General features: G+C 46.2%; 1 protein-coding gene across 1 annotated transcript in view; it reads right to left on the bottom strand.

The window, feature by feature from the left end:
- Positions 1–12,844: 12,844 nt before the first annotated feature.
- CELF4 (CUGBP Elav-like family member 4) overlaps positions 12,845–23,155 on the bottom strand; it is a 713,618-nt gene continuing 703,307 nt past the window's right edge. The window contains exon 14 of the mRNA XM_005489665.3: positions 12,845–14,104. The gene's annotated coding sequence lies outside the window, so the exon portion shown is untranslated. The remainder of the gene's footprint in view (positions 14,105–23,155) is intronic.

Raw genomic sequence — 23,155 nt, 5'->3', positions numbered from 1 at the left:
AACTGGGGGAAGCTGCAAGAGCTGGTTTAGAGAGGAAATTAAACACAAAGGTTTGGGGAGGGCAGAAACTCACCAGGGAGAATCAGGGCAGAATTTTTTGGGGGTGGTTCAAGGGGATACAACAGTTGGAAGGGTGAGGAGGAGAAGGATAGAACAGTGCTGGGAATTTTGCACAAAGTGAGTGTCTGGCAAAGGCCCCTCAGTGGGAATGAGGAGACTGCTCTGGGTGAGAAATCAGGAGTGGAGATTGCCCAGCCCAGATTGTGCAGCCCAGCCTGTTGTCTCCTCTCCACCATAGTGACTGCCCATGGATTTACCTCTCATTGGAGAGGGCCTGACTGTGAGCAGGGCACATCATTGCTCTAGCTCTTTTCCATAATACAACCAAAAGGAAATGTACTTGCCTTCCATGGTTTCTTGGGATTGAATCAGAAATGGGCCTAGCCCTGTGAGCCAGCTGTGAGGAGTGCAAGCTTTATATTAACATAGCAGATCTGGAACCCATTGGATTTATGGATCTTGCTTGTCTTGAGTATTGGGAGATGGAAGCTCTCACCAGTGCCACTCCTCTGAGCCAGCAGTGAGATAAATTTGTTAGCATCCAGTCATTGTATGGCCTGCAGGGAGGGGAAAGTTGCTTTGGATAAATGGTCCCCCCCAACATTTCTTCTTCTTTTTATCCCTCCCTCCCTCTCATTTGAAATTCATTGGCTCTAATTGCAGAGGTAGTCAAACTTTGGCTGCTTCTGAACTGCAGGTCTTGGAGGGGGCTCGCATGCTAGACGGTGAGATGAATGATTTATTATTATATTATTATTTATTCATTTAAATTCATGAATGCTTGTCCAAATCCAAAATTGCCCAATTTCATCCAGATCTGAATTTATAGATTTTCAGGCCAGATGGGACTGCTCTGATCAGCAGCCTGACCTCCAGCATCGTGCAGGCCAGGGAACGCCACCCGGCAATTCCCATGGTAAAGGGAAGCTGTACCACCATGTAAATCAGCATTATCAAGCTCAGTGCCTTCTCTGAAATGGTCTCCAGTGGAATCTGTCCAATTGTCTGGTGGTTTGCAGCTCTGCTTCCCAGGACGTGGCTGTACATTGCAGTAAAAGCAGTTTCTGCTCTGCTCCCCTGTCTGGTAGACAGATGTGGAGAGGGATACCAGCAGCAGGTAAAGGCCAGGGGATCAGGCACTCTTCCCTACACTGTGGGATGGAGAAAAAGTGCACAAAACTGATCAAAATCCCTATAGCACTAACATGAAAAAAGTTGCTTTGGCTACAGAGGTTTCCAGGGGCCAATAGAAGTGAAGTGCCCAGGCCAAGTATGGCGGCTGCTGGCTCTTCATGGACATCTGAGCGCAGAGAGCTGGGACCTTTACTGTTCCCCTTTCTTGTCTCCTCAGGAATATCCTTCTCAATTTCCTGAATTGCTTCACTGTCTGTGTTGAAGTCCCTGAGCAGGGACACACCATTGAAACCCCAAAGCCAGGTGGCAGATTCTGTGGGTTGACAGGGTTTTGAAAGGAGTTTGGGGTATGTTTGGGAAAGAAGTTGGGAAGTGAGACAAATGAGTGATTAAAGGCAGATGAATTTGATAGGGAGCAACCTCGTAATGGGATCCAGCCCACATTAAAGAATGGGATAAGTACCCCATCTCCCAGAAATTCATTAAAATGTGTCTGTCTCTACCCCAAATGAATGTTAGAAATCTGGCAGCAAAAACAAGATAAAGGAAACCTCACAGTAATTATCTTATTCTGTTTGCAAAGATTCTGTGGTTTTTCTGTAAACCAGCTACTTGGATGGATTTCCCCTTCTCCAGACACTGAAACATTGATTCCCTTCTCTTCTTTGCAGAAGGCTCTGGGAAGAGACCATGTCTGCTCACCTCTAATGCCACAGCTCCTGCAACCCTGGGTTGCAACTTCAGCCTGTGGAGTGGGTAGGCAGGTTGAGCAGAGAGACCTGTTCTGCCTTCAGGCAATGGTCCCATCCTGCCAGAATACTGGTTTGTTCAGCTTTAATGAGAGGAAAACTGCAAGCTGGAGAGCTGGGTTTGCGCACCAAAGTCATCTTTTGTAACCTCCCAAATCTGTTAGATCTTCCTCATCCACCCAACTTGTGTTCTTTAAAAAACACAAACTGGAAAAAGTCTGTGATACACAGGTTTGTACGTGGTTCTCCTGTCTCCCTCTTGGCTGAGATTTGTTGCCTGCCCCATGGCAATAATGACTGTGGTTGTTTGCTCTCTCTGGGCTCATGGTGGCTTGGTGGGCTCAGCAAGGAAGACATTCCAGCCTTGCAGAATGAATAATTGCTTTGGATATTTTTGCACACATGAAACACAAGCAAGATAGAAAGAAGAGACCCTAGTGGTTTGTGCTGCAATCATATCTCATGTGGCCCTTCAAAGGAGCTCCAAAGACTTCATACACTCTAACTTTCAGAAATTCAAAGATCAACTTATCCAGGATCAAAAGACAGAGCCATTTCAGTGGTCCACAGAAGCAATTAAAGATTAGAAGCATTGTGGCTTTCTTTTGCAATTCAGGCTGGTGAAATTGAAAGGAGGAGGGTGCAATCATCGTCTGGATGTTGTCCAGGACTCTGAGGCTGCATCTATACCTGTAAATTAACTGTAGCTAGGTCTGCTCTCTTGTGCAGAGGCCAGCTGGCACAGGATATCCTGCATCTGTACTATTGAATTCTCTCACCCTCCAAAAAAGGGGGATTGCATCCAAATTGCCTACTGAGAATGGGCACTAGTCTGTGCTAATTCCCAGGCTGTGTCTAGGCATCATTTGGGAGCATCCTAGCTAGATTGTGCCAAAAACATGCCAGGTAGTGTTTTAACAACTTACAATACAGAAGATCAAGTTCTAATGTCCAGGGACATTTTCACAACTGGTGATAAAGCTATAGCATAGGAGTTTATTTTAATGCTTTAGGTAGGATATCTCTGGATTCTGTGAGTACTGCTGGTTGGCCTCTTGTCCTCAGGTCCCCTCTGAAGGTCAGTGCACTCCTGGGATGTTCTTTGCCCACAGGTTTCCTCTGGTCTCCTGGTTGTGGTGCTTTTGTTTTTGCCATGCTATGGGTAAAACAAAGGCAAAGAGGACTCAGGAGAGAATCTGGCATTGTAAAGTACTTCCAAATAGCATTGAGGCCACAGCAGGTATCAGACATTGGTCTTTCAGGTCTTCAATGTCTTTCCAGACTGGTTTATGGAAGAGACCTGGGGAGTGCTGAAGCAATCCTGCACCATGGAGGTGTCATGGAGGAAATGAGATAGAAACTGTCACTGTCCACAGTAGTGTTCCTACCATAAAGCCATCCACTCTACAGATTTGGTGATCATACCTTTATGTGCTACCTCAGAAGTCTCTCTTCCAAGAGTGTTTCCCACCTTGTAGGAGCAGCTGGCATTATGGTGCAGGATCTGGACTGCAGCGTGCTGTGAGCTGACGGCATCTCCCTGGGGTCGAATGAGGGGAGGGTCACAGGTCTGGCTGTGAAAGCTGTGACGGTGGCTGTCAAAGGCTTTTTGGGAAGGAGCGAGGGATGAACTGACCCCTCTCACCCGTGCTGACACCCTGCACCCTGCTAATGGCAGCCAGGATGACTTTCTGCTAATGCAAATGTTCACAGCTGTACGCTGGATGTTGCTGAGTGGATAATGGCTGATGAGTTTGCCTGTAGACAGTCACTCCACTACCAGTGTGTAATTAATTGCTATGTAAAGTGCTCTGAGATGCGGTGCTGCTGAAATGCCGGGTGTATAAATGCCATCCCCACACAAAAGGGAACAACATGCAAATTCTCTCAATATATTTTTAAATACGAGCATTTTTCAGCTGTTTGCTCTTTTGTAAAATTTATTAGGCCCCCTCCTGGGAGCAGGGAGGCAGCAAGGGCAGTGCGCATGGATGAGCTGGCTTCCAGGGGCTCTGACTGCTCGTGCTGCTCAGCCCCAGACTCCAGGGGTTCATCTGCTTTTCTTCTCCTATTCCCTTTAACCACTGCCTAATTTTTGTTTCCCCTTTTGCGTGCTTGCTCGCACGGTGAGCTGCAGCCTGCCTGCCCAGGGAGGGCAGCAAGGAAGGAGAATGCTTTTTGTGCAAAGGACAGAAGCTTGCAAGGGCTCCAGCCTCTGATTCCTTGTGAACCAGAGAGGTTCATGCCCTGCTTCCTAAGGAAATGTGTTGTCCCGACTGGATGCCACCCGGACAGGGGTGGTTTCAGGCCATGGGAGCTGCAGGGGCAGCGTGGTGTGAGGGCAGCAGAGGACAAAGCTCAGCCTGGATTTCTGCACACATCTAGCACCAGCTCCAGGGAGGGAGTGGGAATGATAGAACTTCTTCCCTGGAAATAAGTCTGGCGCAGCGAGGCTGACGAGGTGGTCTGAATGGAAGGCTATGAAATCTTGAGTGCTGGAGATTACATGAAGAAGGCAAAATGAGTCACGGCTTCCCATGTGGCATAAAGGAGAGAATATCCAGTGAAAATACCGCACAAAAGTTTTAAACAGAAAAGGGGAAGTAGTTTTTCTTGGGGCATAAAATCATAAAATCAAATTCATTGTGACAGTGAACAGCTAACATGCAAACCACTTAAAAAGAGGTAGAGCAATTCAGTTCCACTGCTCACTGTAGGACCCCACAGTTTGGTTGCCATTGCTGCTCTTAAACATGCAGCTGCCAGAAGCGTGGAGAATGTGTGGGGGTGTGGATGTGTTGCAGTTCTTGCAGTCATTTCCTGGGTCTCTGTTGCTGTTAAATGGAGAGAAATAGGACATAAAGACTATATGGACTGGAAATCTGTGTTTCTTTTATGTGCTGATATTTGATGGATTGAGCAATGGGTAGCTGACAGATCTTGGACAGAAATTATGAGCAGGAAATCTGTTTAATGAGCACTTTCCTATGGCATTCCTGAGAAGGCAGTCATAACTTAGATGCAAATTAATGTTTCCATCAATGGTCTGGAAATACATAAAAACAACGCTGCTGGCTAAATTGTACAGATAACCTAAAGTTTGGAGGAGTGATTAATATGGCTTGAGGATGTGTGTAAAGGACATCAGCAGTCCAGGCATGTAAAACACATATTTTCACAGCATCAAACCAGGAGAGAGAATAGGAACCAGGAGGACAGGTGGAAATATGGGCTGGTGAACATCAGAATCACAGAATTGCTGAGACTGGAGGGTTGGAAGGCATCCCTGGGGTTCATCTGCTCCAACCCCTTCTGCTCAGAATAGGGGCAGCCAGAGCAGGCTGCTCAGGACCACAGCCAGTTGTGTTTTGAATATGTCCAAAGGAGGAGACTCTACAACCTCTCTAGGAATTTATCATGCAGTGTTTTAGCATGATCATAGTTAAAAAGAGCTTTTTCATGTATTTAAATGGAATTTCTTGTATTTCAGTTTGTGCTCCTTGGCTTTTCCCTGGCACCACAGAGAAGATTCTGGACCTGCCTTCTTTACTTGTACCCACCAGGTATTTATACTTACTGATAAGATCCTCCTAAAGTCCCCATGTCTTCAACACACTGGCCAATGCAGCTCTCAGTTTTCCCTCACACATCAGATGCCCCAATTAATTTGTAATTTTTGTGGCCCTTTGTGGGACTTGTTCCGATATACAGTTCACTGATAGTGGGGTATCAGAGAGCAGGACAGAGCACTCCAGGCCTGTCTGACCTGTGCTGGGCAGGGGAGGAGGATCTCCTCTCTCCATCTCTATCTGCTGGCAGCGATCAGCCCAGTGGCCTGGTGGCCTTGTTTGTGACAGGGGCACATTGATGGCTCGTGCTCAGCTTGGTGTTTGCCAGGGCCCCCAGGTCCTTCTCTGCCAAGCTGCTTCCCAGCTGGCCAGCCCCAGGGTGCAGAAGGCAATGTCCCTGAAGGGGATTTAGAGGCCCCAAAGGAAGGTCCTTGGTCTGGACCTGTACTCTCAGTATGGTGGTGGGACCAGCTGGTGTCAGCTTAAAGGAGACTGGTGAAACTCGTTTTACCTTTGGAGGGGGTTGGACAGCAGAAACAGCAACCCATCTCCAGTCTAGGGACATGTGCTTTGTTAAGAAAAACAAGAAATTGGAGAGGATGCAGAAACCCACACAAATCTGGGCTGGAGAAAATGCTTCCAAGAGAGCAATTTGTTCAGCTCATCAGCGAGCTGGAGTGGCAGCTTGCTGTGTGTGTGCACCTGCTGTAGAGGGCTCTTAAACCTCCAAGAGAAAGAAGGGCACAAGACAGGCCCGTGCCCACAAGCCGAACACAAATAGAGGGATCCAGGCACTTGTTGTGCTGGTTATTGTCTCTAGGAACAAATTGCCAAAGGGTTTGGGAGAGATTTCCCCTGCAGAGGCCTTTGAAGCGAGGCTGTGTGGCTGTAGTTGAGCCCAGCCTGTCAGGTGATGGCTCACTGGGGTGCAGTCTCAAGCTGTGCCAAGGAAGATACAGACTAGAATTAAGGAGGAAGTTTTTCTACTGGAATCATCTGCCCGGGGAGGTGGTGGAGTCACCATCCCTAGAAGTATTCAAAAAAAGCCTGGATGTGGCACTTGGTGCCATGATCTAGTTGAGATGTTAGAACATGGGTTGGACTCAATGATCTTAAAGGTCTCTTCCAACCTAGAAATTCTGTGATTCTGCAATTCTGTGAAGCCCAAATTGAAGGCTGGGCTCCCCTTGCTGTGCTCTTTGATTCTGACTTGAGTGTTCCCTGAGGGAGCAATGAGCACAACACATGATGTGTGGCCTTTGCCTCCTCTCCACATCTCTGCCAGGCCGTGTTTAGCCCCTTTGATGTGTCTGAGCCTGCACAGGCTGGGATTTCAGGTGGTTTAGGGGGGGAATAGCCAGGGAGTTTGGTGCAGAGGGTGGATGTTGCTTGGGGATTGAGGAGATGCTGTCACTCACAAGAACCCTTCAGAAGGTTTCTAGAGCAGCCAAGGGGACAGATGGCTGGAGTCCTTCTGTCTCAGGGGACAGCAGACACCTGTAGCAAGAGGCTGCCATTATCTTTAGGCATTGATTGGGATACTGAATTTGAAAGAAAGAATCTGTGGAATCTTCACAAGGCATAAGTGTCACAGTACTGCAGTCCTGGTGGATTTCCCAATTCTGTCATTCCTCTTTTCTTAGGTTTTCCTTGGGATCTCTGCTGCTGCTGACCATACCAGTATCTATGGCTACTAGTGGGTGTCCTGGGTAAGGAAGCACATTTACCCAATGAGAAAACGACCCAAAATCTTCAGCCAAGTGCATCTTTAAGCCAGCAAGGGCCACTACCCATAAGTACTGCTGTAGCTTCCTGCAAACAAAGCAGAAACAGAGTTGCAGGACTATGATGGGGAGAAATCTATAGGCAAAAAGGTCTTTTCCTTTTTCTGTGCTTTTACTCATCACCCACAACAGCTTCTATTTCTAACCCTGTTCTTAAAAAAACCCCAAACAAACCCCTGAAAGTCAATATTTATTTTTCAGTCTCCCTCTCCCCTGCTGTTCGTCTCTGAATTTAATGCTTTTGAAAGGTGAATGATTGACGATTTACTGAAAATGAAGTTAAAATATAAATAATTCCACGATTTCGCTGCTGTATTAAGCAGGCATATGAGAAAAGCCCAGAAGACCAAGGTTGGCTTTTATTATTAACAAGGAAAGAAATTAAATTTAAATAAATGTAATATTTATTAAAATTTCCTTTCACGCTGTTACCTGAGGTTCATAAAACTTTTGAGCTGTGTCAGCTTTGCACTCCCCAGTACATTGAACTCCAGGGAAAACTATAAGCAAATTCTTAAGATCAATGCAAACTACTTCTCCATTACTCAAAAAAGGGAATTTTAACTATTTTTGAAGGCCCCAGGACTCCACTAATCCAGATATAAAGACTTTTTTCACCTTCAAACTTCACAGTTCCAGCTACCCTTTCACCTTCTCCCATCCCCACCCCGACACATGCAGCCCTTTCTGCACTGAGGAGGGTGACTGCACATCCTTTAACTCAGTTTCCATCCATGAGACACACACAGCCCTTTATGCACTGAGGAGGGTGACTTTACATCCTTTAACTCAGTTTCCACCCTTCCCATGGCCAGTTGCCAAGTGAAATTTGCCAAAAGGTGGAGAAAGCCACTCTGAAGCTGCCACTGTGCCCATGGCAGTGCCAGTGCTGAGGAGAAGAGATGTAAGGCTCTGCTAGGTGGGGATTGCCAGGCGATCCAGGTTTGGATTTTAAAGATCCTGTGGGACTTGCCTTGGTGTTTTTAATGAAAGCAGGCCTATGTGAAGTCATCTGGTCTGGAATGCAGTTGCAGACCAGTCTGGGCCTTGAAAATTTTCCCACCTATGCCATGTAGACACATTCACATTTCTAGAGCTTGACAGAACACGGCTGAGCTCTTCCTTAAAATGGAAGAAATCAGGGAGAGGAGGAGAAGGTTTAGCAGCTTTGAGGGTGTGGGGCTGGATGCTTAGACCTGTTCTTGGGCCCAAATTTTCCTTCACATCAGCTGTGTAGATAAAGCTAGAGTATCCTGAGGGGCCCTGGGGGGCTACGTGGGGAGGGAGCCCCAGGTTTCAGCATTTCAGCACTGCCCTGTTGTGTGGGTAGGCTGGCTGAGCTGCCCAGGAAACTACTCTGAAAGGACGTGGCAATTGCAGTGCAGGCAGGACCAAGCCTCCAGCATCTCTCTGATGACAGCAGCACAGAGCAAAGCACTTGTTTGTCCGGGCTGAACATCCTGAATGCAGCCTATGAGGACAGTGCAGCATGAACCTCTGGTTTGCTTTGGGAAGTAGGAGAAATTCAGAGGAGGGGTAGCCATCAAAATTTAGCTTAGGCACAGTGGAGTCTGCCTGGAGGAGTATCAAATACAAATGCTCCGTCTCAGAGGAATTCACCTCTGTGTAAGGGATCTCAGTCCCTGCCTCAGGAAGTCAACTCTGCCCAGATTTGAAGAAGATTTTGTGCACAGAGGCAAGTTTTGTTTCTGGTGAAGTCACTGGGTGTGGAGAGAAATAGTAGTTTGGATTTTGTGAAAGTGGATTCAGAAGAGAAAAACTGAGCTGTAAGAGAATGTGCTTTGATGTTGATAAACGTGCCTTGTGAAGGCACTAAATAAAAGAAAAAGCGAGAGAAAGAAGGATGTTGAAAAGGATGATAAAGCAAGAAAAAGATCCACAGGATTTGGAAGCATTTGAAGAAACCTTTTTATAAAGCTGTGCTAGGCACGTCCTGTCAAATCTCTCCTGCTGTGAGGAATTTTCATGTTACTTTGCAGATAAACTTGTTGAGAGCACGCTGTCTGCCTCCATGGTGACAGAACGGCATCGCGAAGGGAACGGCCCTGCATCATCATTTCTCCTTCAGCTCCAGGCAGCATCTGTCACTGCAGAGCTGGGCTGGGAGCTGGGAATTAGACTCATGTCCTCCCTGGGCTGGGAGAGCTAAGCAAAACTGCATTTGGTCCATTTCAGCCTGACTTTGCCAGAGTTTCCTTTGGACTTGGTTGGGCAAAGCATCACTTGTTCATGAGGGACTTGTTGCTTAGGTCTCTGTTCCAAAAAACAGCTCATGATAATCTTTCTAAGTGCTGCTTTCTGTCTCAGGTTTGGTGGGAGGAAGGGAGAAAGAGGTGAGGGTGACATAGGATATAAAACAACCCAGATTAGGGATGGTCAGACAGCATGCATGAACTATCAGGCACAAGGAGCAGGTGAATATGTGTCACCCAGGTCTGGCTTCTGAAAGGTGGAAAGGTAAATGGAATTGTACTTCATGTGCCCTCCAGCTGGCCGGTGCCCCTCTAATGTTAACTTTTGTCTCCGTTGAAGAGGATTTAGGTAGAGGAGAAAGAAATATCAAAGTTCTTAAGCTCCAGTGTGTTTTGTGAAGAAAAGTGTAGAGGAAGGGTGTCCGTGGAACTGCCCCTGATGTTCATGGGTTATCCCTTCACAGGCCCTGGTGAGCACAGGATTCCAATAAAACAGAGACAAAACCACACAGACACACACACATACTAAAGGACTTGGCCTTGAGTCGTGTGAAATCAGTCTTGGTTCTTCAGCTCACAGAAATTTTGGGTGGCTCAGCTGAAAATGAGGAGGAGGAAAAGGAATAGCAAAAAATGAAAGTGAGAAGAAACAAACACATAATAGCAGAGAGTGAGGAGAATATTTTGGATATCAGAATAATTAAAGTGTTTTTCATTGGAAAGGATTGGCAGCTCTGGGCTTTTCCTTCATGTTCTCAGCTCAGACCTTTTCCTGGTGAGGCTAGCAACCGTGCCAGCTTTCCATGGCCTTGCATTGCAGGGGATAAGGATGCTGGTCTTCACCACAGAGCCATGTGAGCCAGCTGGACATGTGTGTTCAAGGAGCAGGCAGTTCATACCCTATTTGCCTTTTTCCTGCTCCATCCTGGTTTCCCTCTCTGTCACTGCACTACCTTGGGAGGTCTGAGGCTCTGTCTCAGATAAAGGTTTTGGTAAGGTCTGGTAGAGGACTGTGTTGGACATCTTTGGGTTCCTGCATGGAGCCAGGCAGGGCTCACCTGGCTGGGAGGGAGCTGTTTTCAAACATGCTCTGCCTTTGGGCTGTTCTCTCATGGTGACTTGTCTCTGTGTGATTTTGTTTTTGCACCTTCACCCCACTAATTTCTACACTCAGCCCTTCCCAAAATGACACCCCAGCTCTGTAAGACAAAGATTGCTTTGGTTTGGTCAGTGGTTGAAAGGCAAGTAACAGCTGACAGCCCTGACTGAATTGTATCCCCTGAAAATACTTCTCATCAGAAAATTGACTTTTTTCATTAAATGGAATCTTTCTATAAAACAATATCAGCTCTGTAGAATTTTCCCACTTTTTCTTTAACAAAAAGGTTTTCACCTTTTTGGTTTTCTTTTCTCTTTTTCTAATTTGAAAATTCTTTTTGTTGTTCCGTTTAAAACAGGAAAAGACCTATGGAAAAGTTTACCTGACAGAAGTTCTTCACTTTTCCGTTAATTTGGGTTGTAGAACAATGAATAGGTCACAGATGCTCCCAGTATAACACTGGCCACTGAAGAATTCACCTTCACTTAGCCACTCATGTGCTCCAAATAAATGAATGAGGCCATTAGTTTAGTAGAGCTCTGTGTGATTTTGGGGGGACATTGCCTTTGATTTTGTGGGTTAAAATCCTCCTTTGGACTGCAAGACATTTGAGTTTTGCATTTCTTCTGAGTTTAAATCAGTTACCCTGAAGAGGAGGAAGGCAAAGCAGGAAGGGAAGGGATATGGCAGAGGATGGGAAGGGAGGCGACAAGCAGAAGGTAAGGATGTGTGGGAACTCCAGTGTCAGTTTCACGATTCCTCCAGCTTGACTTTTAAGGGATCAAGTCTTCCAATTCTTACAGGATAGTCCCTGAGGCCATGTTAAGTCACCCTTGCAATTACTGTCTTTAAACAGAAAATTTGGAGTGCTTTAAGAGCATATTCCCTCATATTAAGAGACAGTACAGATATGAAGCAGTGTGCTCCAGTGAGCTGGAGTTAACTCCCCATTTTTCCACCTCTGTGACTCTGGTACCAATCTCTGGTAATTTTGCCTTAGCGGCTCGGCTGCGGCGCGTTAACTTGTGCTCTGCGAGGTGAGAATTCGGGAATTGCTGCGGAGCACGGCCCTCCCGCAGCTGTGCTGGGCTGGCAGGGGCTGCAGCTCCCCCCACGTGTCAGACACGAGTGTTTCAGGCTAAGCCTTTATGATAAATTAGGGAATGTGGTCAGCCAGAAACAGCCGGAGCGCTGTTTTATTAATCTGCGGGTGGATAACAATAAAAATGATGAAAGATCTAATCAGCTACATTATTACCTGGAGGTTGGTGGGGCCAGGAGAGAAGAGGGGTGTGTGGGTGATGTTGGTGCTGGGGAGAGTTCAAAGACAGGGAGAGACAAGAGCATTGTCTTCAAGCACTGTCAGACAGCAAACAGAGGGGTGAAAACCCTGCTGGAGATGATACCTTCAGAATTTTAGCCTTCAGCACCCCTTTATCCTTTGCCATTTTACGGCTTTTTAAATCTGGGATATTTTTTAGCAGACAAGTTGCCCATCAGTGCCTGATGCTCCCTGCCTCAGTTACACCTTCCCCCAGTTCCTTGGGCAAGGCCATGCCAGGACATTCCCTTCCCATGTGGCAGAAGGTGGGGAGATGCCCCTTTTCTGTAGTGCATTCTACTGGTGTGGCTTGAAATTTTTCTACCATACTTAGGTGATTTTGGTGATAAGAAATTAGAGGAGTGGGCTATTCTGGCCCCTTTGTCTTCATTATTAGCTGTAGGGGTGTTGTACATGGTGAGTGGGATGCTTGTGGTGGTGGATAAAGCCTTTTGTGTATTCTCTGTGTCCCTTTTCAAATTAGGAACTTTTCTTTCTTTTGGTGTGGTAAGGTAAACACAATACAGGGGAGTCCTGTCTAAGTACCTGAATAGGGCAGAACTGGAAGGCTCCAAGTCTCCATTAAAGCTTTGATTTGGCAGCATCACAACATCTTGCAGTCAACACATCTGTATGCAAATGCATTATGGGCAGATAAAGAGCCTCTGTTCTTCTCTCTCTGTCATATTTTGCGTATTATTTGCTTACAATTCATGTCTGTCTCATAGTCTCTGTGGTAAAAGCATATTGAGGAAAGTCATCTCCTTTCCCAGCAATTTTCTCAGCTTCTCTTGATCATTAACATGCTGGAAACCACTTGAAAGAAACACTGCAATTTTTTAAGGGATTTTATTCATTTATTCATCAAGGTTAAGGACCCTGAAAAACTGCTGTCTACATCTTTTAGCACTTACTTCTTTCAAATCTCATATACATTATAGTCCTCAATCTGGAGCTCTCTTTTGCTATGGGGTTTTCTCTGCCCGTATCTTCTGCTGCAGTCTGAATATACAATAAACCCCTTTAAAATTAGTTATACTGCTACAGTTGTCAGGAGAACTCAAGTAATCTGATGAATTTAGTAAGAATTCCAGGCTGTGAAACAGACACAATGAAATTCTCTCCTTCAGCCTTCTTGCCTCATTATTAAACCTTCAGTTTATAGTGTGCAGACAGTCGTGCACTATAATTGAGGTTGAATTGCCGTTCTCATTATAAATCTCCTTTTCTCGCGTGCTCATAACTTCCACCAACACATGGGCTGAAACTGTGTGCTCTCACTTTCAGCCCACAGCAGAATATTTAACTCTGTGATCTATGGGCTTTAGCTCTGCTGCCATGGTCTGCTGCCCCATATATTTCACCATAACAAGAGCTTCTCTTGAGGTTAAAATACAAAAGTTGAACATTAGCAGGTGTGCCTGGCTTAGGCACGGGGCTTGCAACTGTATTTTAGGTAGCTGGTGGCCTGGTGGGGGCAGTGGCATTTGCTAGCCAGCCATCTGAGAGGGTGCTTTATTTTCCTATCTGACAGGTTCAGCAAAAGTTGTCTCTCTCAAACCTTGAAAAGCAGCTGGCTGGACAGGAATTTAGGTGTTTCCTTCATTCACTGCCCAGAACGTAGATACAGGTGAGATACAGCAAAACTGTCCTTCCTTCTTCTGTGAGGCTGACTCTGCAAGCCTGGTCTGAACCTCAGTATCCAAAACTGCTGACAGGATCCATCTGGGTCTGAGAAACTCTGTCAAGCCCCCAAAGCCAGAAGCTTTCCTTTCCCCTCTGTATCCTTCTGTGTTCTGGCTCCCCTCTGCTTTTCTGCCAACGCTGGCATGTGGAGGGAAGCACCTGGATGCAGTTTCACACGCCTTGGTACCAAAGCCTCTGAGAAAGGGTCAGTTCAGGTGGGCAGTTCAGTTCAGTGTTGCATCTCAGCCTGCAGCCAAGAAGAGCAGAAAGGAGCAGACTCATGGCTGCAGCACTCAAGGAGGGAGAGAAGGTTTGGGCTTTGGAGCTCGGTGCTGGTCTCTGTCACAGGTTTGTGCATGCAATCTGATGATGCAGTCAGGTCTGATGGCTAGAGCTCTGCTCACCCAAACAGTGATGATCTCGGGCTCAGATGTTGGTATTGGCAGCTAGATGGGACCATTTCCACTATAACAACGACTGAAGTGATGCCTGCAATGAAATAAAACAGAATATCTACAGACAAACCATGCTGCAGCGTCCTGGGCACATGCTCTCTCCATGTCTTGTCCACTCTCCACAAGCAGAGGGAGAGTTCCCTGCCCAGATTCTGCACATTGGCTTCTCCCAAGGAGCTTCATGGAGAAGCCTCAAGAGCTGAGGTCTGCCTGAAACTCTTGCTCAGAGTTTGTGGAGAAGAGTGAAATGTGAAGGATAAAGAAACACTAGTATTTATCAAAAAAACTGAGCCAAAAGGGTTTATGTCAAGAGCTGGTTGTCTGGTCATTGTTGGTTTGCTTGTTTTTTCTCATATATTTATAATGGGGGGGAGGAGTTGGAGAAAAGACTTTTGCTTGAAAAGGAATTTGTCACGTTGGGAAGTATGAGGCCGAGAGACAAAATGACATCCTACAGGCAGAGGACCCATGGAGCAGGACCAGTCCTGTGTGAGGACAGCTGGCACTGGGGGTGATTTTGATGCCTGCTGTCACAGAGGCCGTTCACTAAATCCCTCCCTCTGCCATGGCCCAACACCTCCTCAAGGAGCACACAGAGGCAGTGAGGGGAGCTGCTGCCATTTATCCCCACAGTTTATTACCAGCCCTTCATTCCTGCAGCAGAGGGGGGAACCTCTGCCTGTCTCTGGAAGTCTGGCATCCCATCAATTTTCCTTGGTGTGTGCTCCAGACTCCCCTGCATCTCCCCCGTGTGTGAGGGTGCCCATGGCAGGGGCTGAGGATGCAGAAGCACGTGGCAGGACCTGAGCACACCGTGGCAGTGCCTGCAGAGCTCATCTGCCAGTGCCTGCATCCCTGTTCTCCTCCAGGCAGATGGCTCAGCTTTCTCACACCTCTCCCCCACTTTCCTTGCTCTCCAAGCGCTGCTTGTGGGAGTGGAAAGTGAAGTGACAAGAGCCCAAGGGAAAGGGGAAAATACAGTCTGTGTCTCTGAAAATGTAAAAGGGACCCTTCTGTGTATCTTGTTCCACTCCTGATACTCATCCCTGTCCCCAGCTGAACTGCTGTGACCAACTGCACTGAGAATTTTGCTCCAAAATGCAAAGTGCAGTGGAGATGAGGAAAAACTTAAGAGGGGTGGAGTGTGGTGGGGTGGGGTGGAAAAACGAGTCTTATGCTTTTGGCACGGGGAATTTTCTTTGAGATAGACTTTATTTTGGGTGACAAGGGTCATTAATATTTTCCTTAATGCTGCTTCCTGCATTTCAGGTCCACTCCTTGGAGGCTGCACTCTCTGGAAGCTGATGGTGTTCCCTTGTCTGGTACATGTGTGCTTTGTGATGGTGTCAGACACCCTGAAATTCAGGCAAAGCACTTCCTGGTGCTGGGCAGGGGCTCTCCAGGCTGTTCTGTCTCTCTGGGCTTAACCCCTTCTTTCAAATCATTTCACTAAGAAGTGCTGCTGGCAGTCACTGTCCACGTGTGCCTGGGCTGGACAGGGCTTTGAGAAGTAGGTTGTGTGGAATAAGGTAGCTCTGAGTTTTGCTGACAGAGGTATCCCTAGGAACCATGTGAAGGTTTTCTGCAGCCACCAGAGCTGTTGTGAATTTTTAATGAATTTGAAAACCATGCCTCAAGCTCGGTCTGTTCCAGAGACAGTGTGTAACAAAGATTCACCTCCAGTGGACACCCAGCCTAGAAAATGAACATAGGGTGGTTTGGGTAAATCCAAGTCTGTCTCTGTTCAAACACTGCTGCTCTGAAAATTCTGCTGCTTTCCATTTTTGACCATCTGATGAAAGCTTATGTGCAAGACAACTGAGGGCACACATTTTAGGCTGAGTTGTTTGCTGGATTTGTGTGTAAGTTTGTAGGTGAGGGGATATAAGAAATAGATCAAGGTATGTGTCAACATAAAAGACAAAAATTTCTGTGGAATTCTGCTCACCCATCTCCACCTCATTATTATTTTCAGCTTTCCTCTGATGGGCTGAGCAACCTCTGTAGGACTGTGGTAGTAAACAGGAGGGCAGAACATTGTGTGTGTGGTCTGCCAGGCGCTGTCACTGAGCTGACCTGAATAGTTGTCATGTATTGCTTTTGTTTTTGTTGCTGTTCCTCAGCTTGATTTTAAGCCTAGTGGGCAACACCATTTTGTCTGTGTTCCTGCACTGAAGGGTTTTAAGCACACACAGAGTGTGACAAGTCAGATTATGACCACTGGAGAAGGACAAATCTTTCCTGTTGAAATATTTTTCACAAAGGTCCATCCTGACTCCTTCTCTATCCTTCAACTCCTTTGTAATCACTAATAACAAAAACCATAAAATTTTGAGCTTGCTGGATTTAAAGGACTTCATTTTTGGTTGGACTACCATTAAGTCATTTTTGGACTTCACATGTCAAGGTCCATGTGAATTGCTGCAGCACTTGACAAGACTCAGTGTGTGTAAGCAATTCTTCCATCCTCCCATCCTGTGCCATTGGTTCTTTTCCTTCACAAAGTGCCATCTCCCATGAAACACTGAAATATCTTGCTAGCCAGAAACTTTTCTGCCAAGTTTTGCTGCTTTTGACTGAACGGTTTTCTCTTTTAGAAGTTTATATGTTTTCAATATTTTGCCCCTCTCTGAGCTGAAAAATGTAGATTTTGCAGGCTGGAATTATTTTTTTTCTTTTTTTTTTTTCCCTTTCCTTCAGTGTGGTCTGCTGTAGAGGTGTGTGGGAGATTTGGCTCCTTCCTTCTTTCCCAGCAAAGTTCAAGTAGGTCAAATGCTACCAACGATGTTCTAACTTCATCTTCACTCCTTCAAATCCCCACCAGCCTCCTGGACTTGACTTTACAAGTCCTTTCATGTCACTTCAGGCTGTAGTAGGAGGAAGTGAAAATTACGGGCCACAGGCAGGGTTCCAAAAGCTCTCTCTCTCTCTCCCTCAGAAAGGGGCTGGCACCCTTCCACGGGCCTTCATTGTATTTTATGGCCATACTACAGTATTTAACAGCATAATTTAGTAAGTGTCGGTACTCTGTCGTGGAGTGTGGAGGAACTGTCTTATTCAACCGCTGGCGACGTGTGCTGGTTCAAATAATGCACCGTGAGGCAAAGTTAATGTTTTCTGGAAATGGAATTGGAGTCAGAAATGCCCTTTTTGGCCATCAGTATAAATACTGTTGTCATCCTGATCAAGCAAGCAGAATTCAAAACCTTTTGCCCTTAAAAAGTGACTCTCTCTCATGTTGTAATTAATCCCCCACCAACCTATGAAATAATTAAAGAAAAACAAAGTCCTTTCCATGGAATAAAAGTATATCCTAAAAGTATCTCAAGACCTGAAGTGCAAGACAAAATCTTACTGAGGCTGTTTCTCACCCTTTTGACTACGGTGCCTCTTCATTCATTGTGTGCTTTTAATGCTTGGGGGAAGATGGGTCTGGCTGGGATCCTAGATGCCATCTGATTTAGGGATGAGAAAACAATGACTCTTCTGGGCTGTCACAGAGACCATTTCATGTTTACCTCGGCTGTGCAGCTGCCATCTGTGTCTTACTTTGATTATCAGGAAGGTCAGCTGTCAAATGGAGCAGGAGGAGGCAACAGTTGCATAAGAAGCTGGTCAGATATCATCTCCTGAAGAGATTTTAATATGTTCCTCAGACCAGAAAGCTGCAATAGTCCATCATAATTTCTATTTGCCTTACTAGACTGTACTTGGATTAAAAAACCCAACAACCTAAATATGAAATCCATGTAAAAATCATCCATCACACTTTCAGTCACAATGTCAGGCCTTTCCTGCAGAACTGGTGCAGTTTGGTTTATGCAGTATTGATTTCTGACTTGTAGCCAGGTTTAAGCTGAAGTTTCCTCTGCCTGTCAGCAGGGAGCAGTGGGATTTCCCTTAGCTTGGAGCTGAGGATTGTGTCTGGGATGTGTTGGTACCTCACAGACGGCGGACCAGTCCTGGTGAGGAAAGGCAGTGATGGATTATCCCTGGGAAACCAAATATTCTCCACTGGGTGGAACTGGAGCTGCTGCGTGGGGCAGAATAGTTCCTCATAATGTGCACTGAGGCCCCGGTCCCTCTGCATACCCCAATATTTCACTGGTAATGACTGGTTTTGTGCTCACCACTCACCCAACCCACACTGGTTCTCCTCGAAGAGAAACCCAGCCCAGAAAGGAGATGCAGCAAACCCTGGTCCATCCACCAGGCTGGACAATGGTGAGCAGAGGGGCTGCACTGGTGCCAGTCCCCACAGCACAGGTGTGATTGTGGCCATACAAATTTACCTGTGCAGCCTTTAATAGCTTTATTCTGTGAGAATAACAAGGCACACACCCAGAAGGCCCAGCCTGATTTCAGTGGGAGGCTGGAGGAGAAAACCACAGAGGTCCTTCCCATCAGCACTGCCATGATTTGGGGACTACAGCTGCTCTCATGGGGTGGTTCAGAGGGTTGGTGTCTATCGTGGTAACATAGCCACACACCTGTGCACACCTGCAACAACCACAGGACCACAGAATCATGAAATATCCCATGTTGGAAGAGACTTAGAAAGTTCATGTGGTCCAAATTTTAATGGGAAAGGGATCTTGGATGAGATTATCTAGCATCCAGTAGAATACAATGGCATGTTGAAAACCTCCAGTGATGGAGACTCTACTACATCCCTGGGGAGGTTGTTCTAGTGATAGTTTTCACTGTAAAAAATGTCTTTCCTGTGTTGAGAACAAACTTCTCCTGGTGTACCTTGTACTTGTTCTCCTTTGTCTTCTCCTGAGGCTCCTTGTGAGGAGTGTCTGTCCTGAAATTTTCAAAGCAGGCAGGGTTGCATTGTAACAAGAATGAGCTGGGCAGTGGGCTCTCTATTTTTAGAAGTGTCCTTTGTAAATCTCAAAACCAGTATGAGGCAAAGGCATATGCCATTTCACAAATGGGTAAAGTGAAGTGATGCAACCCAGAAACGGTGCTGAGCAGCGCTGCCACAGGCTAAGCACTGGTCCATAACCTCCCCTCAAGATGGCATGTGGCTTGGTAACTGTCCAGCTCCACCATCTGCAGAGACTGAAACTCAATTGCTGTTAACGAGAATGAAATTATGGCGATATTAGCATAATTAAACTGAGAAGAATCCTAGTTCGGGGATGATTGATACCCCTGGAAAGCTGTGGATGGAGGCAGAAAAGGCAGGTCCAAGACTCTTGGCTCAGATGTTATTTACCTGCACGACTTCTCCAGGTATGGGGGGGAATGTCCTCCACAAAAAAAAAAAGCAAAAAAAAAGGAAAAAAAGCAAAAAGCTTAATGTGGCTAGTGACTGGTATTAAATAAATGATGCATGTTGGCAGAGCGATAGATGAGAATAGCGGAAAACACATTGTGAAAGGAACCAGAAGAATTGCTGTCATAAATCTCCCCAAACTATTCCAGCCTGAGAGAGGCTTGAAACTAAGCAGGTTATTAGGAGCATAAGGAAAGGGGCTTTAGAAGAAGCCCATGGCCCTGTAGGGTCATTGACACAAGTTTTCCTGTGTGTCCACCCTCTTAGAAGAGGAGAAATCCATGGCCAGGGAAAGGAAAGGGTTGTGGAAGTGTGACATTGCCACTTGGGTTGTTTGTCTCTTGGGTTTTATTTTTTATTTGAGGTAGGTTAAAAGAGCTCCAGGTGTTCTCTCTAGAAAGAAAGAGATTAGAAGGCAACATTAATCAAGTTTACAACATATTCAAACAAGTAGATAAAGAGGAAAGAAAAAAATACCCTGAAATGCTTTTGTAATGAATGCATATTTTAGCTGAAGAATTCACAGGGGTCGCTATATATATATGCAAAACTGGGGTTAGAAGACAAAGTGGGATTATTTTCAAAGCTCATAAATAATTTAACTGTTGGAAGAAAAATGCAGAGGTTTCTGTTGATCTTATTGCCAAGGAAATGACTTTAGGCCTGATAAGGCAAAGGGCTAAAGGTGTTTTTGCACAGAAGAATGACAGAGCATTGCTGTTTGTCTATTACAGCTTGTCACACAGGCCGTGGATTTTATTGGGTAAAAGATGGGCATGTTGGGACATTTTGATATTCTGGCTCCTTTGACACACTAAAATTGCAGTTTCTTGTTGACTTTTGTAAGGTGTTCACTGAAAGCAGCTGTAAATGTCCCCATTAACTCATTTTGCTGCAGAAAGAGGCCATTGTTGAATGTTTTCACAACCCCAGTTGGAATGACATGGGAGGAGCTTTGTAAAAGACCAGCCACTGGAAGAATTTGTGGAGCAGTGTGCCTTCTTCATGGGTGTTTCCAGCCACCATCACAATGGTGCCATTTTACTGGACCAGGGCAGGTCATGCAAGAACCCAGTGATCTGTTTAGCATGTGCAGTGCTGCACAATGACCCCGGATTCACTCAGTCTCCACTCCAGTCACATTGTACATTGCTCATGCAGTGAAATGACTGAAGATCTGAAAGCCTCTGATCCATACCATTTCTGTTCTTGCCATGTGATGCTCACCAACACCTGTCCCTCTTGCTCAAATTCCAGTTTTGTCCCTCTTCTATATTTCTCTTTGAATTTATATTTTTAGAGAGTGGGAGAAGCTGGATTGAAACCCCTTGGATCCTGCTTTCCTGTGAATCTCTCACCTCTTCGCCTTAACACACCTCCAGTCTGTTTGCCAGTCACTGCTGCTCGGCCCAGGGTGCCCAGGAGCACCAGCACTTCTCTCCTGCATGCATTCCCAGCCACGTGTGCCCTCTCTGAAGCTGTTTCAAACAGTGAGCGCCAGCCATGGCTAATCTGTTTCACTTCCTGCTTCACTTGGCTTCTCTCAGTCCACACCTCCCCAATGAGATTTACTGGTTTCCATCTGCATGGAAGCCGTTTCCTAATTTAGCCAGGTGTAAGGCTCGGCCATGACCATTGGCTTGTCACCTCTGGGACAGGCAAGGTAGCTCTGTGTGCTCAGGCCCTGGAGGAGCAACCACTGGGAGTGACATGTCACTCTTTTCCTGGGTCCCCAGCTGAAAGTGCAACTAAAAAAGGCATCAGCTGGGCTTGTGAGCAGTGATAGAGACCCTGCTGTTCCAGGACCACCAAAGACTTCACCAGATCTGGGTGGAGGCAAAGCATTGTTCAGTCAGGCCAGGTTTGTCCTCTCGCTTCATCTGCAGACCTTCACCTGCTGTTCTTCATTGTTTGTGGTTTGTGGGAAGGAAATGCTCCCTTAAATCTAATGTGTGAAAACCTGTCCTAATATTTGGCATTTGGTTGTATCCATCCCTCCATGGAAGGAAAAATTCCCCAGTCTCTGGTTAAACTGGATTTGAGCTGTAATTCATTCAGGCAAACATGTTGCTGTACGTGGATTCCTTACTTCTAGAAAAAATAAAACACCTAAGATGTCCAGTATTTCACTCAAACTCAGCCCCCTCCCAGCACTGCAAAAGCTTGGCAATCAAAGAGAGAAAATACTTAGTAAAGCTCTAAGGTCAGGCTTTTAGGCTGGAAACTGATAGGTGTAAATAAGCCAGGTACAGGACAACTCCTGCTAAAGCTACAGAGCTTAATCCGCACAGCCAGGTAGCTCTCCATCTCTTTATCCCGGTTTGGCTCAGGTTGTTCTGTACAACCAGAACAGAACAGGATTTTTGACTGAGTGGGATGCAGAGGCTGGGCAGAGGAGCCTGATGACTGTTCCCACACATACGGTCAGCCTGCTCTCAGTTTTCAATGTCCCAGTCTCAACCTCATGTTTAATCTCTTATACTACACTTGGCTGCTTGCTGCTCATCAGCTACCAGAGTTGTGCACAGGGACTCAGACCCTCTTTGGCATTTGGGCTCTGGAACACAATTAGAGGTGTTTGGGATAGCTGTCCCGTGGAGTTAGGAGAGTTGGGTCTGGAAGGGAAAGTGTCTCGTATCAGTCTCCTGCTTGCCAGCCCTCCAAACAAATCAGCCTGCGCCCCAGAGCAGCCCAGGCCTGCTGCACTTGTGTGACCTGTGGTGCAAAGTGCAGTGTGGTGGTTATTGTGAGAAATCTGTGTTTTCCTGCGTGTGCTAGGGTTGCTACAGGAAGCAGCAGCAGCTGAGCAGACCGAGTGGAAGGAGTTAAAGCAAGGGTAAGTTGGGCTGACACTTTTCATCTGTGCCTGTGTGCCATTGTAACAGTGGCTGGGGGCTTCTATTGGCTTGGCTTAAAAAAGACATTGCTAATGTCTAACGCTTGATGACAGATGGTTCACCAATGCTGCTAGGCCCATTGTCTCACTTAATAGCTCTTTGTTCTAGCTGAAAGAAGGTAATCGTTTCTTGTAGGAGTTGGTAGGAGGATCTGTGTACAATATGCATTCTGACAACTGTTCCAGTTTTGGAGCCTGCTCTGTAGCTCGCTGAAGCGGAATCATCTCTCATCCTCTGTAGGAGGGAATCACAAAGGAGGCATCACAGTCATGATGCCTAATTTGTGGGTGTTTTGCTATCTGGTAGGACTCACCACACTGAATTAGGCACTTGCATTCTCAGTGCTGTCTGTGGAAGAAAATAAAGTATGTGATGGGATCTGCCTCAAAGGGTGAGGAGAAATTTAGGGCCTCTCTCTCTGGGGGGCAGTCAGGCACCCATTTTTGGGATGTCAGGCTGAGGTTCCCCACTGGGGAGAGTTTACCTACCCACTCACCAGCTGACTGCAACCTGCATGTTTGTGCTTTTCTTTGTGAGTGCTGAAAGCAATAAGTGCAACCCAGCAATGAGCACACTCCAGGAAAATGCCATGAGGGGCAGGCTAAGGAGTACCAAGGTGAGAGCCAGTGTCCTGTTCAATGTATAGCATATTCAGGAGTGGTGTTAGGAGCTTGGGTCTCCTAGGAGAGGTTATAGAGTCACCCACTTCCTCTTGCCATTTCTATTTCCACCTTTCTAAACAAGATGAGTGGATTTCTAAATAAAGGAGGAGTTGTGAACACCTCCCTGGACTGACCTACCATTTTATAATCAGGGCCATCTTCTTTGTCAGGAGTCTCAGAGGCAAACTTCATCTGGATGGGGAAGAATTTGAACCTTCTTGTGTCTCATGTGAATGTGCTGT

Source organism: Zonotrichia albicollis, chromosome Z (genome assembly GCF_047830755.1).
Source record: "Zonotrichia albicollis isolate bZonAlb1 chromosome Z, bZonAlb1.hap1, whole genome shotgun sequence".
NCBI lineage: Eukaryota > Metazoa > Chordata > Aves > Passeriformes > Passerellidae > Zonotrichia > Zonotrichia albicollis.
Note: the sequence above shows the minus strand (reverse complement) of the source record. Positions and strands in the feature narration are given on the sequence as shown.